At 44.6% G+C, this 19,454-nt stretch overlaps 1 protein-coding gene across 1 annotated transcript in view; it reads right to left on the reverse strand.

Moving 5' to 3' along the window:
- MPP7 (membrane palmitoylated protein 7) overlaps positions 1–19,120 on the reverse strand; it is a 226,725-nt gene extending 207,605 nt beyond the window's left edge. Inside the window, exon 1 of the mRNA XM_040248020.1 lies at positions 18,912–19,120. The gene's annotated coding sequence lies outside the window, so the exon portion shown is untranslated. The remainder of the gene's footprint in view (positions 1–18,911) is intronic.
- Positions 19,121–19,454: the final 334 nt, after the last annotated feature.

The raw sequence follows: 19,454 nt of genomic DNA on the forward strand, positions 1-19,454 counted from the left end.
TTTTACATGTAAGACTGAGTCACTTTGGTGTCCACCTGAAACTATCACAACCCTGTTAACTGGCTATACTCCACAACATTGTTAACTGGCTATACTCCTATATAAAATTAAAAACTTTTTAAGAAAGATTCTGCCTTACAACACAGGGGGCACAAGTTTGAGACCTGATCAGGGAACTAAGGTCCTATATGCCTCGAGGTATGGCCCAAAATGTTTAAAAATTTAAATAAAAGTACTAAACAACAAGGTATTATTTAAAGGTAAACAAAATAATCCATGGTTGTATAGTGTTGAAAAAACACAACAGAAAAGAGGATCTTTGAGTGGGGTTATTAAAGGATGGGCAGAATGTAAACATAAAGGAAGATACCATAGGTAGAAAATCCTGAAGCATCCAGCCGTGCAGGCGTACATATTTCCAGGAGTCCAGGTTTACATATATGCAAAGGTCTGATTGGAAGGGAAGGGGATAAAAGGTCAGTGAGACTGAACTGATTACAGATCAAGTTTATAGTTTTTAAAGGTTAAAGCTAAATGCTTAGAGAGTAGCACAATATGAAAAACAATGGAAGCTGGGTGAAGGGAGAAAGACTTGATCTGATTAGGACTAACAGCCTGAACAGTAGACCGTGCCAGCGAATGTACTTCAAGTGTGTTCTGACTTCAAGCCCTTGACACCCCTATAACCTGATTGCTATTATTACTGCTCAGTTAACACATGAGAAAACCGAGTCAGAATATTTACAACATGTTGCTGTTCAGTCACTCAGCTGTGTCTGTCTCTTTGAGACCCCGTGGACTGCAGCACACCAGCCTTCCCAGTCCTTCACCATTTCCTGGAGCTTGCTCAAACTCATGTGCATTGAGTTTGTGATGCCATCCAACCATTCCATCCTGTGTCGTCCCCTTCTCCTGCCTTCAGTCTTTCCCAGCATCAGGGTCTTTTCCAATGAGTCTTGGAGCTTCAGCTATTTACAGCATATTCAAGGTTAATATAGTTGATAAGTGCTAGAACTGGGGCTTGATTACAGCAACTTCAGAGCCCTTAAGGGTCCACAGGGGAGAAGCCCTCTTTGAAAATAGTGCAAAGCAAGGAGTGTTTTTAAATCTAATAGGGAAGAGCTGACTTATTGGAAAAGACCCTGATGCTGGGAAGGAATGAAGGCAGGAGGAGAAGGGGACAACAGAGGATGAGATGGTTGGATGGCATCACTGACTCAATGGACATGAGTTTGAGCAAACTCTGGGAGATAGTAGAGGACAGGGAAGCTTGGTGTGCTGCAGTCCATGGGGTCACAAAGAGGTAGACACTTCTGAGCGACGGAACAACAATAACAGGGCACAGAGGACTCAAAAGCAGTATATTCAGTGAAGCAGCAGCTAAAGCAGCAGCAGCAAGGTCAGAGGTGAGCAAACTCAGACCAAGACAGAAATGCCGTGACCAAGAAATTAGTGCCATAGGATGTCAAGGGGCGAAAGCAGATCTAAAAATGAAAAACACATGTTGGAATTCAAAGATGACTCTACAGCTGCTAATCTCAGATAGGAAACAAGATAATCATGCCATAAACAGGACTTGGGTACATTTAAACGTGGACCTGTTTTTCCGTGTTAAGTCTTTGCGTGAGGTCGATATGATCAATCCAGTTGCAATGCCCACCAGACAGTGTGGACAATGATAATGGAAGCTTGCTGAGAAGAACAAGTGAGATTAATATTATCAGTACTGATGTTATGCTTAAGAAAGGTATACTTCTTAAACCAAAGGAGACATTGTGTTAAAAAAAAAAAAAAAATACCTGTTAGCCAACAAAAGGAGGAAAAGCATCTAATAACACTCCCCCACAATCCCATCTTCCCCAAGCAGTCCTAGCAACAGCGCTTCTGCGTATGTCAGCTTAAGACAGAAACTCCCAGCCACCCACCCACTCGTCCCCTGCAAACGATTCCACACCCATTGCAGTATCTTTGCGGCATCTTTTTGGAGCAGAAAATATTGAGACTAGCCTCCCAAAGTACACGTAGAAATCTCAGCCACAAATTAGGCTTTCAACTTACAGTACCAATTTTTAAACTTCTAACCAGTTTAAGCCATTACAAACAAAAAGATTTCTATTAAATGTTAGGGAAACAATGATGGATTTCCATTAGCAATGAGGTACAAAAAGACATCTGCAGACAATATAAAAAATTAGAATTGAAAATGTCATCTGATCTCCTTATTTCCATGACTAGCTACTATCAAAACAATTTTTCAAAAGCAAGTAACAGAATAAAGCATGCATTATATCTTTCCTGCTGCTGATCTTTTTAACACCGTATATGCCCTTATGATAACAGAAACAACCATATGTTAAAGCACATTTAGAGAAAGATGGCAGGATACAAAATTCCTATTCACAATTGCTCATGGCAAAGAAAAGGCAAGAGAACTGGGAGGGGCGACAAATTATGCTTCAACTTTATCTACCACGTTTCCTGCGACAAATTATGCTTCAACTTTATCTACCACGTTTCCTTTCTTTCATTAAAAAAAAAAAAAAATCTGAAATAAATAGGCCAAAATGTTAACATCTGTTCATCTGGGGTGAAGGTCATGCGATGTTTACTCTGGTCTCCTTGTCATTCAAATGTTTCTAAAATTTTACCCCAATTATTCAAAAGGAAAAAAGGATCCAAGGCTCTCAACCTAATGAAAATACCACCCAGAATATATCTAATCCCTCTTGCTGCCTGAATAACCCCAGCTCCACTGGGTGAAGTTCACATCTTTGCCACGCGGCCAACTTCTATTCTGGACGTATTCCAGAAGAGCCTAATTAGCAGATCTGAACTGATATTCCCCTATGCAGCTAGTCGCTCAGTCGTTTTCGACTCTTTGTGACCCCTTGGCCAGGCTCCTCTGTCCACGGGATTCTCCAGGCAAGAATACTGGAGTGGGTTGCCATTTCCTTCTCCAGGGGACTTCCCAATCCAGGGATCGAACCCAGGTCTCCTGCACTGCAAGCAGTGTCTTTACCATCTGAGCCACAAGGGAAGCCCATTCCCCTATGGGGTGGGCCTTAATTATGGGCCAGTCCTCAGTGGTGACAACTAGGAGAGCATCCATGTCTCTCAAGGGAGCTGAGAGAAAGATTCCAGAAGGAAGAAGCTGCTACATAAACTCGTCATCTCCCTCCCACCTCCATCCGCTCCCGGTTCCCTGTCCTGCCCCCCGCATCTCCCAGGGCCAGTCCTCCATGGGGAAGCCCAAAGGCTCCTCTCCTCCAGGAGAAACCCAGCACCAGTCTCCTGGGCTCCTCCTTGGCTCACCATGGAGACACACAACAGCTTCTAGAAGAAGCCAGTTACTCTCTTAACCATCCCCGAAAACAGATGGGCAGGAGGATGTAAGCATAAGGGTAATGCCCCTTCCAAGGACACGTCTGTTCATCTATTCACGCCACCGCCTCTGTTTCTTAAAGTGCCCCTCATACCAAACCCAAGGAAATCAAATCTTAACCTTAGCTAAATGGTCTCGTAGAATTATTATGACACAGGATGACCATGGGTGCCCAGGAAAGAAGAACATTCAACGGAGGTCAGGCCTTTTGAATGGGACAAAGGCCTGGGCACCTGGGGCTTCCCCACTCTACCCAGAGCACAGCAGGGGACCTGACACGGCTGAACCTAGGGCTTCCAGAGGACAAGGAACATGTGAGCTCTTGCATCTTGTATCCTTTTTTTTTTTTAATCAACAAGGTATTCATTTTAGCAACTGCCAAGATCCTTTAAACTAAGAGGACAAAGGCACATAGAAGACAACACTACTGTGCACTCACTCAGCACTTTCACGCTTTAGGAAGAGTAAGATATAAAGAAGCAACGAAAGATGCTGCAGTTCACACTGCCAGGAACAAAATACCTTTAACAGGGTTTGGGCATTAAAAAGATGGTGCAATTTCTAGCGCTCTAGACTCCAGTTTAATAATAGAGCGACAAAACTGCTTAGACTCCAGACCTCTAACATAAGGCCAGGGCCCAGCCAAGAGAGGGTATGAGGACCAAGGCTGGAGCATCTCCAATCCAGGAACCTCCATACACCAAAATCTCAACTGTCCAGGGTCAGAAGGTGGGCACATGCCTGTGACTTGGTCCAGGATGTTGGCTCAGACTACATGGAAGGCGACGCATGTCCCAGAATACACCCAACTTGTGACCAGAGTAGAAGGTCGGTAAGAACGAGTAATGGAAAATAACCACAAGCGGGCCTAAATAGGACAGGCTTTGAAAGTCACAGGGTTAGAATGGGAGGGCGAAAGCATGGATGGCCACTTTCAAAAGGGATGATCACATCTGCACCGCCACATGGTCGAGAAGGGATGGTAAAGGGCAGGGACGCGCTGGCCAAGCTGCCTGGACAAGAGACAAGCAGACTGGTGTGCGAGGAGCAGCAGCCACGAAACAGCACAAAGGAAGATACAAGAGCATCTGCTCACTGACAACTGCAGGGATGAGAACATCAGCCTCCAGGCCCTCTGTGCTGTGCTGAGGTGTTCAGTTGTGTCTGACTCTTTGGTACCCCGTGGACTGTAGCCCACCAGGCTCCTCTGTCCATGGGATTCCCCGGGCAAGGATACTGGAGTGGGTTGCCATACCCTTCTCGAGGGGATCTTCCTGACTCAGGGACTGAACGAACCCAGGTCTTCTGCACTGTAGGCAGATTCTTTACCACCTGAGCCAGGGCAGGAAGAAACTCCCAGAGGTGATGAATAGGCTCCTGGCACAGAGTGCAGTGATGGTTTCCAGACATATGTGAATCTCGAAACCAAATAAATTGCAGACATCAAATATATTCAGCTTTTTGCATGTCAATCATACTTCAATCAGGAGGTTTGCAAAAATATTTTTTGTCTTACAGTTTACATTCTTAACCATTACGATATAAGGCCTTAAGATTTTCAGTGACCAGGGCAATAAACATCAATTAAACTAGGAAGCAAGTTGGAGAAACAGTCTCCAGGACACAGGAGACTGGAAGCGGAGTCACCGTTCAGAATTCAGCCTGGGCGCCCAGACTACATGGAAGGCAATGCATGTCCCAGAATACACCCAACTTGTGACCAGAGTAGAAGGTCGGTAAGAACGAGTAATGGAAAATAACCACAAGCGGGCCTAAATAGGACAGGCTTTGAAAGTCACGGGGTTAGAATGTGAGGGCCAAAGCATGGATGGCCACTTCCAAAAAGGATGATCACATCTGCACCGCCACATGGTCGAGAAGGGATGGTAAAGGGCAGGGACGCGCTGGCCAGGGCAGGAAGAAACATCTTCCTGCCACAAGGTGGGAGGAAGATAGGTTTAGCTGAAGAACTCAGAGGACCTGCTGTTCATACACATTGCCTTAAAGGAAGCACGTGGACCATTCCTGCAGACCTCCTGGGAACACGACACAAGCCCTGACGTTCTCGCAGGTAGGTACCCAGGAACCACGGGCCAGCGGAAGAAGTCCACCTGGTGCTGCCTCAGATCCACCCTTCATGAGTCCAGTCCCTTCGGCTGATAAGACAGGGGTCTGAGGGGATGCACGGTGGACTCCCGGATGTTCTCTCCCGGCCCAACCACAGACGGCCTAAAGAGGTCACCGTTGCTTTTAGACAAAAGAACAGTTGAAATTAATGCTAACTCTGAGACACTCAAACATCCAGGTGATGCCACAAAGCGACTGCACACCTGCTTCCACAAATGAGGCCCAGGTGGGCTCAGTGGACCGGAGTCCGCTGGCCCTGCGGCAGTTCAGAGTTGCTCACACAGAAGGGACGGCCAGAACTGAGATAACAGGCAGTGGCATGCGGTGGGGAGGACGCCTGAATTTGGGCCAAGGACATCCATACACACATCCATGGAGCCACTCCCACACCTGAGGCACAGGAGCAAGGAGAAAAGCCAGGGGCAGAAACGGAGCCGAGCAGAAGCTACCCTGTCTGAGAAGGAGGAGAACGAAGCTCCCCAATCTGGCGTGAAATCCATTGCATCATTCCACCCAAATCCGCATCCGACCCACCCCTGCCACAGCGGCCCCACCAAGTCACCCCCTCGCCAGGGTCCCTCTGCCCTCCTTCCCCATCCAACCCCACTACCGCAACAGGGTGTATTATCTAAACCCCACCTGTGACGAGGACATCACCGCAAAGTCCTACAAACTTGTTTCTCCAACTGAGGTCTCTTGTGGAGGATGAAGGGTGGGCGTGAAAATGACACATCTTTCTGGAATGTTAGGGCTTCCCTGCTGGCTCAGTAGGTAAAGAATCTGCCTGCAATGCTGGAGACCCGGGTTCAATCCCTGGATTGGGAAGATCCCCTGGAGAAGGGAATGGCAACCCACTTCAGTATTCTTGCCTGGAGAATTCCATGGATAGAGGAGTCTGGCGGGTTATAGTCCATGGGGTCACGAAGAGTCAGACATGACTGAGTGACTAACACTTTCACACTTTTTCACTTTTCTGGAATGTCAATGTTACACAATGGCAAATGATGTTAAATCTGTCGAATCAAAAAAAACTTCAGAACAACTTTATGCTCACGGTGGGCTACTCTTTGAAGAGCCTCAGCCTTCTCCTAGGCAAATTTCTGTTATTGAGGGGTGTACTGTGGTGAAAAATTTTAGTACACTGGCCAAAGTCAGTCAGACTTGTGTTTCTCCAGATTAAGATAAGAAGCCAAAGAAAACAAGACTGAAGACATATAAAAGAGAAAAAGTCCAATATGAATTTAAATCATATGGTAGTCTCTTAATTTCTGGACTCTAATGTTTTAGAAGAACAGGTGACCTGGCTTTGAGTCCAGGCTTTATCACTTCCTAGTTCTATGACTCAGGGTAAACTATTTAACTTTTCTGTGACTTGTTTTTTTTTCCATTTGTAAAATAAAGATGACAATAACTCAACAGGCTGCTGTAAGATTTAAGCATAAATATCTAAAGAGAGCTAGCTTAGCACAGTGCTTGGTTGAGACTGGCTATTATTTGTAAATTTCAAGTCTGTCCCAGTCTGTTAAAGTGTTCTGAGGCTTTTGTAAGTCCACAATTAGGCTCAGACAGGAAAATGTCTATTCTGATAAGCAGTCCTGCCATACCAGTCAGTCTGTCCCTGAGGGATATTTTAGGCTCCATACACAAAACAGTACATTTAATTACCCAGCTCGAGAGTCCTCTGGAGATCAGAAAACATGGAGAACACCAGCAGCCAATCCAACATCATTCTTTGTCATTTACAAAGTTCAAGACACTGAACCAAAAACAAGTTAACAAACCTCAGTGCTTGGACTATGTACATTTTTCCAAGGACACCAACCTGAAGCACACAGAAGAGGAAGGTCTGAAGAATCCCATTGCTGACAGCCGTTACTAATCAGGTGCCACCAGGGGTCTCACAAACGTGCACAAATACTGATATCCTCTTTCGTCATTGAGGTGCTAAGTATCGCTCAAGTGATGAGATGGAATGTGGGGAGGGAGGGGAGCTGAAAACCAGCCTGACCTGAAACCGAAGGACCTGCTCCACTCACAGTTGGCACCAGCAGGAAGCAGGGTGAAAGCCTGCCAGGAGAGACTGGAAGCACCCTCCCTTTTTCTCTCACCCGAATTCCAACAGACTGTCTACTCCATCTGACTTGCAGCCCAGATAATGTGTCACCTACCGCTTTCGGTTTCTCCTAAGAAACGCCTTATTTTCTATCATCTGTTTCTCAATATTATAAATTTTTAAGAGGGGGAAATACTGTAATAAATAAAACCCACAGAGCCCAAGCACTGCAATTGGCGAGTAGCCCCGACTTGCCACATCTACAGAAAAGCTCGAGCAGCAACGAGGATCTGGTGCAGCCAAAAATAATAATAAATAAATGATCTTTAAAGGTCAATTTTTCCCCTATTTTATTGCACTATCAACCCTTTCAAGGCAGGATGCCTTTTACACTTTCAAATCTGGTCTCAGAACACAGTGTAAGATAGCTGAATGGATAGTCATACATAATAAATACATCACTGTGGAGGCAAGAGAAGTCTTGGTTTAACTAAAAAAAAAGTCCCTAACAGCACCAAGAAGTGTCTACCATTATTTTTTTTACTTCAAATAAGCTACTTTAAGAATACAACAAAAGGACTTTTCTATTCATAGTTTCCTTCGGATTTACTTCTGCAAACCAACACAATTTAGGTTGCTGTTTCAAAGAAAAATGATGAACCCATTTCTTCATCCTGAACCTGCTTGTCTTATAATCTTATAATGTTGAAAACTAATTTTTTAAACCAAATATTTAACCTGCCTTCTATACTAACTATATCTCAAATCATATAATTCCTCTTTATAAAGATATCCTAATAAATTAGAAAGGGAGACAGAATTTAAATATCACCATTTTGCAAACCCCTAATAAAATAAAGGGGTTTCCCAGAAAGAGCAATGATAAAGAAGGTAGGGGACGCAAGAGACACGGGTTCAATCCCTGGGTCAAGAAGATCCCCTGAGAAGGAAATGGCAATCCGCTCCAGTACTCTTGCCTGGAAAATTCCATGGAGAGAGGAGCCTGGCGGGCTACAGTCCGTGGGATCACAAAGAGCTGGACACAACTGAGCGACTGAGAAATAAAATAATGGATCTAGAGAATGATTATTAATGACCATGAATATTACAAAGAAACAACCAACATTGTCTGAATCCAGCTACAAGTACACCACATCACTGTGAAGCAATATTGTCCCGAAAAATAGACACTGAATCAAATCAAGATCAGGTTACCATTTACAGGAAATAAAAGAACAGAAGAACAGGTTAAACCACACATTAAATTGAAAGCATCAACACAGGTTACTACCTGTTATAACTCTTAATTATGATGATGTCACCAAGCAAATATTTTTTGATACACAGACACAGGACATTTCTTGCAGGTTTCTTTGTGATTATCTCCATCTTAAAAGAGGAAAATCAGCCAAGTAATAGCATGCTTACAGATGTGCTTATACTGTCAAGAGAGAAAAATGGGCCCCTTCGTACAGGTCTGGAATTGCCAATCTCAGAAATATTTGCTTTCCTAGTGTTACTAAGCTTTCTTTCACTGGGAAAAAATACAGCCCTGCTGAGCCAAGATGTAGCAAGTCCCTGCTTCTAAGAAGATCACTTTGGGAGGAAGAGAAGAGGCTGGATCTGGTTCAGCACCCCAAGGAGACAGAGCAGAATGAGGGGCTGGCGCTCAGCTATGCTGGAGGTGTCAGGAGCTAGCTCTTTGCTCTCAGGATCCGGGAACTCTGGGGCTCCTCAAGAACCTTTCAGGACATGCATGACATTAAAAATATGTGACAACGTTAAGAGGCTGTGCCTTTAAATACAATAAATAAAATTTCCTGTTTGAAACTGCAAGCCAGTAAATACTAATAGATACAACCCATGCAAACAAAAACGTCCTTAATAACTTTTAAGAGTGTGAAGTATACTGTGACCAAAGGTCTGAAAACTGCAGCTGTGAGAACTGAGGTCAAGGCCATGCAACTTCAAAGGAGCTATCAGAGGTGACTTTGATTTCTCCTTCAAAGGAAGCACCAAAAGTTAGCAGCCCAGCAGGATCAAGTGGACAGAGCACTTTTAACTCCATGTGGTTACAAGTCAAGATAGTGAAAATGAGCAGGGGACTGGCATCCAGGGTCCAGGTAACGTTCTGTGTCTTCACCCAAGTGCTAGTTACACAGTGTGTCTGCTTTGTGAAAATTCAGTGACCTGCACACTTAGGACAGTTGCATTACATCTTTCTAGGTACCTGGTGTATGCATTTCTCTAGGTATATCTTATACTTGAATAAATTTTTTAAAATTCACAGTTTAAGATGCAGAACAACTTCCAGTTTGTTCTAAGGGGAGTCATTACATACAACTTACTTTGAAAGAGCCTGATGAAAATAATCAAATATTTAACTTAAAAATTTTAATTTTAATTTAAAAGCCTCAATACAGACAACCATAACTTTTCTGGGTTAAGAAGAGCTATATACCATCTAAGTTGGCTTCCTTGCCAAGATCAGGAAAAGAATTCTGTGCTTACCTCTCGCGTTTTTTAAACCGCAACAATGAAGTCACAATTTCTTAATGAAATCAAATACAACTGTAAAAAATGAAATCTCCCGACTAAAGGCAAAGTTCAGTTCAGTTGCTCAGTCGTGTCCGACTCTTTGCGACCCCATGAATCGCAGCACGCCAGGCCTCCCTGTCCATCACCAACTCCCAGAGTTCACTCAGACTCACGTCCATCAAGTCAGTGATGCCATCCAGCCATCTCATCCTCGGTCGTCCCCTTCTCCTCCTGCCCCCAATGCCTCCCAGCATCAGAGTCTTTTCCAATGAGTCAACTCTTCGCATGAGGTGGCCAAAGTACTGGAGTTTCAGCTTTAGCATCATTCCTTCCAAAGAAATCCCAGGGCTGATCTTCAGAATGGACTGGTTGGATCTGCTTGCAGTCCAAGGGACTCTCAAGAGTCTTCTCCAACACCACAGTTCAAAAGCATCAATTCTTTGGCACTCAGCTTTCTTCACGGTCCAACTCTCACATCCATACATGACCACTGGAAAAACCATAGCCTTGACTAGACAGACCTTAGTCGGCAAAGTAATATCTCTGCTTTTGAATATACTATCTAGGTTGGTCAAAACTAAGGCCGAATTCCCTCTAGGGTGTTAAAGCGATCAAGTGGCCTCTATCTCTGCTAATCTTCACTCATCACCACAAGTCTAGACAAATGTAGTGAAGAGACCAAACACAGAGCAAGGTGGTGAGAAGTGGAAGGAAAAGACACACGGCCATTATGTAAAGATGAAATAATCACCTTCATAGAACACCCAAAAGAAAAAGTAGCCATTAAAATACAACAGACTCGGCACAATCGCTATGCCCACAGAAAAGGTTAAATAGAGACAGGTTAGCTAACTGACTTACATCAATATATACAGACATATCTGTATCGATAGGATTCTCTCCACAAGGGAGAAAAAATGGGGAGAATAGGAGTCAAAAGTGTCATTCACACAGAAACGAAAACTGATATACCTAGGAATTAATCCAACAAAGATGACATAGAACATGGAGAAACGAAAACTTTATTGAAAAACCATAACTATCTTTTCCTTTTTTCTTTCTAATTAGAGTACAGCTGCTTTACAATGTTGTGCTGGTTTCTGCTGTGCAACGTCAATCAGCCCTAAGTACACCTGTGTACCCTCCTTGCTGAGCCTCCTTCCACCCCTTCCCACCCCTCTAGGCTGTCACAGAGCACCAGGCTGAGCTCCCTGTTTTACACAGCAGTTTCCCACCAGCCATCTAATGTACACATATGTCAATGCTACTCTCTATCTGTGTGTCTCTATTATTGCACTGTAAATAGGTATCTCTGATACACGGTTTCAACCATGGCTCTAGGTCAGTATCACCAGAGGCCCTTTTTAAAAATTCAGCTGCAGGAGCTCCACTCCCTAGAAGATTCAGTTAATCGGGTAAACAGGCATGTCTTTTTTTTTTTAAAACTATCCAGTTAATTCTAACATAAAGCCAGAGTTGAAAACCGCCAGCTTAAATAATTTTGAAGACGCACAGATGGGACTCGCTTCCACACAGCAAAATATGTAAATAAGTTGTAATCAGTTCAGTTCAGTCGCTCAGTCGTGTCCGACTCTTTGCGACCCCATGAATCGCAGCACACCAGGCCTCCCTGTCTATCACCATCTCCTAGACTTCACTCAGACTCACGTCCATCGAGTCCATGATGCCATCCAGCCATCTCATCCTCGGTCGTCCCCTTCTCCTCCTGCCCCCAATCCCTCCCAGCATCAGAGTCTTTTCCAATGAGTCAACTCTTCGCATGAGGTGGCCAAAGTACTGGAGCTTTAGCATCATTCCTTCCAAAGAAATCCCAGGGTTGATCTCCTTCAGAATGGACTGGTTGGATCTGCTTGCAGTCCAAGGGACTCTCAAGAGTCTTCTCCAACACCACAGTTCAAAAGCATAAGTTGTAATAGCGAAAATAAAAACAAAAACCAGTGTGGAACTGGAACAAACTAGAAAGCCACCTTTGTTAACTAAGAATGGAGAAATATTTCCTAAACAAGACCCGGAAGGTGGAATAAATGGATGGATCAAATTGTAACAAAAATTAACATTCTGTTCAATTAAAAAATGACATGCAAAAAAAAACTAAGAAAATATTTGCACCGTTTAAAATCTAATAAGAGATTAACATCAAGAATATACAAAAAAAGGAAAAAAAACCTTCGGTAAATTAAGGCTGAAACGTGAAGATAAAGAAACCCAACGCAAAGAACATGTCAATGCCAATTCACAAAAGGCAAAACCCACACACCTAAGAAGCATCTGACAGGATACTTAACTGTACTAGTAAACAGAGAATTGCCAATAAGAACAGTAACATATGTGCCCAAGATTGCTCCATCTGTGGCATCAGATTGGAAAAAATTATAAGGTCAGAAATGATCAAATGCTAGCAAGAACGCGGGGAGTAGGAGCAAGCCACAGCCAGCCCAGGTAATAACGTGGCAGAACTCAATGAAATTACATTTATGCCCAGGAGAGAGTGCTGATGTGGGGGGCGGAAAACACAATAAAATAACATGAGTGGCTCTGCGTGGACCAGTATTGATAGAGGGCCAGTTAGCTCCAGTCTGCACCCTCGGCAGGGGAGGGCCCCAGTCCCGACCACCTCATACACCGCGTCACGGTATGTAGCAAGTCCCCACACACTAGACACTGTGCCCCACGTTGGGGACACAGCAGTGAAGACCAGCTCCCTACCCTCAGAGCTGACATCCAATGAAGGAAACGTAAAGAGGAAACAGATAAAATTACAGTAAGCATGTGACAACTGCTACAACGGATATAAACGGGTGACTGTGGCAGGAAGTGATGGCATGCGGGGCTGGGGGGGGCGTCTGCCAGAGAGAGGTGGGCTCTTGGTGATGGGGGCAGGGGCGGCGGTGGTGAGGGAGGGAGCCAGGTGTCCAGCAGCTGGGGTAGGACCTCCATGCATGCCTCCAGGGCATCAAGGGCAGTCACCCCTCCCCAGGGGAGCCTGCAGGTATTCAAAAGATGACTTCCCTCCTGCAATGAATGCCTAAAAGCCACCTTTAAGACTACTGCTCTATAAAGTGTGGACTATGATGATTATAGCTAAACTCCAGTATATTCTAACCAAAGAGTTCAATCTTTTAAGGCGGGGGAAAAAACATACTACCAATGTGAATATTCTACGTCCCTAAAAAAGGTTTCTTGAAACTTACTAGGATCCACAAACAGCTCCTTCATTCATTAAACAGAAGTCAAGCACTAATACATCTCTCCCACAGCACACTGCAGGGAAATGAGGATAAATGTAAATGTTTCTGTCCTTAAGGAACATACTTCAACTTACAAGATTCAGGATCCTATGTATTTCATTCACTAATTGATTTGTATGCCTAAAAGCCAGCATTTACAGCATGCTTATAACCCTCCAGGCACTGTTGTATATGAGTTTTTACATACATTCAAGGTCATGTGATACTCCCAACATCATAATACTACATTATTTCCATTTTAGAAATAAAAACCAGAGGTAAGAAATTTGCCTGTTGTCAAAGAAAGTACTAAGTAGCAGAGCAGGGATTCAAAGCCAGATCTTTCAAACGTCAAAGTCTGGGTTCTTCACCACTACATTTACATTCCCCCTGGAATCATGTCAGTGGATTTCGAAGTGTGGTCCTGGACCAGAAGCATCACCAGCCATCACCCTGGAGCTTATTAGCAATGTGTATTCGCAGGGCCTATTCCCAAACCTGAGAACTTAGGAAATGTGAGAATGAAGCAGCCGCTGGAATTTTAACAATCCTTCCCCACAGTGATTCTGAGACATGGTAAAGTTTGAGAACCTCAGCTTAAAGTTTTTATACTCAACTTTGTATATGTTAAAAATCAAATGATATCATTTTGAAAATTCCAAAATAAGAAATTTTGATCCTATTTAAAAATACTCTAAACAGATCAAAATGATATTAATTCCTCTCCTCACTGCCCACAGCCCAACATCTCCTCCCCCTAAACACTGTACCCTGATGAAATCGTCTAAAAAACAGTCAACTCTGATGGGCCTTACTGGGAACTAAATTCAAAACATGGAAAGAGCACAGAGGTCGAAAAAGAATCTTCTCCAGTCAAATCACAAGCCATATTAGGAAGAGGAGAAAAAATGGTTTCTATATCAGCTGTAGAAACTTCCTAAGTCTTGGTCCATGGCTCCATAAACGATTTTATCTTTGGCTTGACTCCAAATTTTTACAACATCATTTCCACAAACTTCCAAGTGCCAGAAAAAGAAGTTATAACTCTCAGAAGTATTTGATTCTCAAGATTCAAACTGCTTTAAGTACACATACTTGCAAACAGCAAGTTTTTAATCCTGAGTAAAGCTGATCAGACTTTTGCCATATGTATACATACACGTGTACTTGCTCAGTCATATTTGACTCTTTGTGACCCCATGGACTGCAGACCACCAAACTCTTCTCTCTATGGAATTTTCCAGGCAATAATACTGGAGCAGGTTGCCATTTCCTCCTCCAGGGGCTCTTCCTGACCCAGGGATCAAACCTGCATCTCCTGTGTCTCCTTCATTGGCAGGCAATTCTTTACCACTGAGCCACCTGGGAAGCCCCTTTTCTGGTATACACATAGAAACTACAGCAAAAGCGCTACGCTTCTGCTGATAAGTCACTTCAGTAGTGTCCGACTCTGTGAGACCCCACAGACAGCCAGGCAAGAACACTGGAGTGGGTTGCCATTTCCTCTCCAATGCATGAAAGTGAAAAGTGAAAGTGAAGTCACTCAGTCATTTCTGACTCTTTGAGACCCTATGGACTGCAGCCTACCAGGCTCCTCCGTCCATGGGATTTTCCAGGCAAGAGTACTAGAGTGGGGTGCCATTGCCTTCTCCATATTCAAGGTTACTTATTTCTAATAAAGCCTGTTTCTAGAGTGAACACAAGAACATTATCAAAAGTATATTGAAGGAGGGAGGAGAAGGGGATGACAGAGGATGAGATGGTTGGATGGCATCGCTGACTCAATGGACACAAGTCTGAGTAAACTCTGGAAATTGATGATGGACAGGGAGGCCTGGCATGCTGCAGTCCATGGGGTCGCAAAGAGTCAGACACAACTGAGTGACTGAACTGAACCATAATTTTAGAAACTAACATATGCCAAATAACTCTTTTAAGCTGTTCACTTGCATACAAAAGTGATTCATTTTACCAACTTCAGGATTCTGCTTATTTTACATAAATTTGTGGCCCAAGCCTGGCCCTGGGACCGCTATAAACACGACTGAGAATACTCAGACTTGATTCTGTGGGCTCAGGTACAGAGAACTCCAGGAAGCCCACACTCGGGCAGCTTTCTCATCTCCCCGGTTGCTTACAACCACCCACCCTTCATGCCCCAGCCCACACTCTCCCAAGAGCTGGCAGCTCTGCCAGGAGCTTCCCTCCTAGAAGGAGCGTCACCAACTTATTTCCCCCTCCCAAAGCTCCATCAAATCCCCTGAGGACCAAAACTACTTCCAAGAAATTATACCAAATTACCACAGCTCTCCTGCCTACGTAAAGTAAGTGGAACTGAATTACACAGACACATAGCACCCGCCAAAGACCTTCCCACCTGAGTGCTCATCTTGCCTTTTAGAAGTCCAGTGTTTTCTCCAGCACCTCACAAAATGCAATCACCCTAACTAGTCCTTCTTCTCCACTGTCATTTCTATACCTGGTGTGGCATTATCAAAGCAGCAGCTATGTTTTCTCATCTCCCTCCTGTAACAATTAGTGAGCAGCAATTAACCAGTAACTAGCAAGCCAACAGTTCCTGCCTTCCAGGGGAGAAAGCTCCTCTCTCTTTCCTACTTGAAGCTGATAATCATGCTTTTCTAAAAGAATAGAAAGATTTATTAAGTGAGCATTCAAGGAAAAAGCAAAAAAAAAACAGTTTTACACACCTGGAAAAAAACTGTTTATGTGTTTGTTCATAGGCATAAAACCACACTCAAATAGCTCATCATAGTTCACATAAGATTTAAACAAAACACAAACCATTAAAAACAAACAGCTTCAAGTGTACAGAAATAAAGACCAATAAATTGACACTGTTCCAGGTACTTGTCTATAGCAAGAACCAGTTTTCTCACAGGTTATTTCTAAAATTACTAACAGCTTCCTTTACTTTAAATTCAGCTGCCATGTCCTTCCAATTAATCTCATTTAATAAAGCTGACTTAAATCACTCATTGCAATTCTGTCTGAACTTCAGTGATGACAGCTGTTGTATCTTTGTCAGTGAAATGCTTATTTAAAAAAAAACAAACCTGAACTCTGCATTAAATAGCACCCGGTGCACCATCTAGTGGAAGTACTGTAATGTTGTAATTAAATCTTTTTTGAAGGGTAGAAACCCTTCACATCACAGGGGGGCTATGATCCCTAGGTAAGAATGCAGGTAAATACCCTACAAGGCTTCCTTGTTGGCTCGGCAGTAAAGAATCCGCCTGCAATGCAGGACAGTAGGGTTCAATCCCTGGGTTGGGAAGATTCCCTGGAGAAGGAAATGGTAACCAAACCCAGTATTCTTAAATGGAAAATCCCATGGACAGAGGAACCTGGCAGGCTACAGTTCATGATACCACAGAGAGTCAGACACGACTTAGCGACTAAACCACCACCACTCTGCAAACAGAATAAATCTTTTTCCAACTTCCCACATCACGATGCAAGAGATGCTCATCAAAAGAAAGCTCACTTTCTGTACAAATCAGCAGATAAAGGTTTCTTTATGAAATGTTCTGCTTGGGTGCTAGAAATTTTAATTTGACCAAAAGAGTAAAAATTAAACAAAGACATTGAGTGCAAAAAAGAACAAATGAGTAAACAGAATCAGAACTGGACTAACAAGGCCTGTGTGAAGGATGCTTTACTTAAATAAGTTATTTCAAAATGTACATGTTCCACCCAGCAGAGCACCTGCCATGAATACAAGGAGTTACTTCATGATCAAATAGTTCCATTCAGTAATAAATAATGCATTTCCATGTTCCTGATGACTAATAAATTTAACATAACCTAACAACTCCCTAGGATTCCCCACGCCTTGGCATTATTCAAGGAGTCCCTCCCATCCATCCAACTAAACCTACTTGCGATTAATCCTCAAACTCCCTTGTGTTACTCTGATCAAAGGATGGAGGATTTTACATGTTTGACACTTCTAAATTTATAGCAAAAACTTCCTGCAAAAAAAAATCATAACCAAAATGTATTACCCTTCATTCTTATTTGCCTTATGAATATTAACTAATTCAACTGAATTCAGAAAACACTACTCAAGCTCAATGCTAAGCCAGAGATGCAAACAAAGAAAACATTTTCTAATGTGGAAAACCTCCCAAAACTTAAAATAGAGATTTTTCACTAGGTTAAAATAGAGATGGCACCTCTAGGTTTTCCTGCCTGTGTGAAAAACGACCTTTCTGGTGAAATTCAAACTATCTTAGCAACCTAGAAGAAAAAAAAGTCTAAGAGAATATTTCACTTGGAAATAACTATCTCCACCTCTTCACATGGTGTTCATGTGAATCAAACCTGCAGGCAGAAGCTTGATTGACAGCAAGAATCTTCCTGGATCCTGCATTAAACCCCTTAACAGGTGTATAAGAGCAGAAGTCAAGAGACCTGGGGCAGAATTCCCTTCATCTTTAGGGCCTTGAGTTTATGTACCTGCAAAATGGGCGTGGGGTGCACTACCTGCATCTGGAGAGTTAAGAGGATGCTAGTATTGATGGAGTGCGGTGAGCTGCTCAATTAAAAGACCTCAATGCAGTGCACCTGGAAGGGAGGACCAGGTGCGAGAGTCCTCCCTGTGCTATTTCTACTCAAACTAGTGACCTTCATTTCACTTGTGAACAAATGGAAAGTGAGAAAAGGCTTTTAAGCACATCAGAGAAAAGGTAACATCGATCAAAGTGCTTCATTAGAGGTGAATCACATCATTGCAGTCAACTGCTTATTTGTCTGCAGAGTACTACTGCCTGGGTAGCAGGTGCAGCCCCCTAAAACCTAAAGCCCAGAGACTATGTTTAGAAAGGCTTTTTTTAATTATAATTATTAGAATGCTAACGTTTAAAGAAATAAGAATCGCAATTCAACACCCACCCATGGAGAGAGGCAAAAAAAAAAAATCCCACCCCCACCATCTTCCACACCAGCTCGGCATCCTTGCCTCACCCCAACCGCCCGGCCCCCACTGCAGCCCAGACAAAGGTGAGTCACACTTCTGGGTCTGCTTGTCACGGAAGAAAAAGCCCCAAGTAAGTTCACGTTAGAGGCTACTTTGAATTTCAAAATAATAAATAAGAAGTAAATCGTGTGCCTGGGTAAGCGCAGTGCAAAGCGCCGTTTCCAGGAATGTGCAACTCACACCATCTAAGTGCAGATACCTTTCTCGCTTAAAAAAATAAAAAGCCGCCGGGCTGCTCACCGCTTATCAGCAGGTCCTTCTCCCCGGAGCCTGGCTGACTCAACTCCGTGTTTCCCTCCACCTGCACATCCCCCGCCCCGCCGGCCCGGCCGCCGCCCCGAGTCCCGCCGCGCCCGGGACTCCGGGGGTCCCGCCCCCACCACCTGCCAGGTGCAGCGGTCGCTGATCCCGGCGGAGGGGCCCGAGGCGGGCGGGAGTCTCCGGGAGACGCGGCCCGATCGGCCCGTGGCTGCGGCGGGAGAGCAGGGAGCTGGCCCGCCGCCCGCCCCGCGCTCGGGCTCGGGCTCGGGCTCGGACACGCGCTGCAGCCCTGGCGCCCCTTACCTGCTCCGAGCGGCCGTGACCGCGGGAGGAGCGCTCTCAGGCGTCGGCAGCCCGGGACCGAAGTACGGAGGCTGCGGCCGTGGCCACCACGAAGGACAATCAGCAGCCTGCGGGTTTCGGCACCGCGGCGGCAGGCGCAGGACTCCGGGGCCAGGAACCCGGCCCCCCAACCCCAGCTCCAGCCGCGAGTCGCCGCCTTGGCCCCCGCCCGCAGAGGGGCGGAGCCGCGGCCGGAGGGGCGGGGCAGGAAAGCTCCGCCCACGGGGCGAGAGCACGGAGGGTGCCGTATAAGAGGCGCCTGATGATTGGTTGCGATAGGAGTGGGTGTCTTCGATTTGGAGACAGGCTCACAGCAGCGCTTCTCTCATTGGTCAATACGAGAAAACAAAGCTGAGTCCTGATTGGTGGCAGCCCTGTAACTCCTCCCTCTATGTCGATCATGGAAGCTCCGCCTCCTCCCGCTCCGCTCCGCTCCCAGGTGGCTGCGGAACTCGCGGTCTTCTGCAAGAGGTACCTCCTTGAAAGGAACTGGGGGTACCCAGG

This window comes from Oryx dammah, unplaced genomic scaffold, assembly GCF_014754425.2.
Source record: "Oryx dammah isolate SB20612 unplaced genomic scaffold, SCBI_Odam_1.1 HiC_scaffold_10, whole genome shotgun sequence".
Lineage (NCBI taxonomy): Eukaryota > Metazoa > Chordata > Mammalia > Artiodactyla > Bovidae > Oryx > Oryx dammah.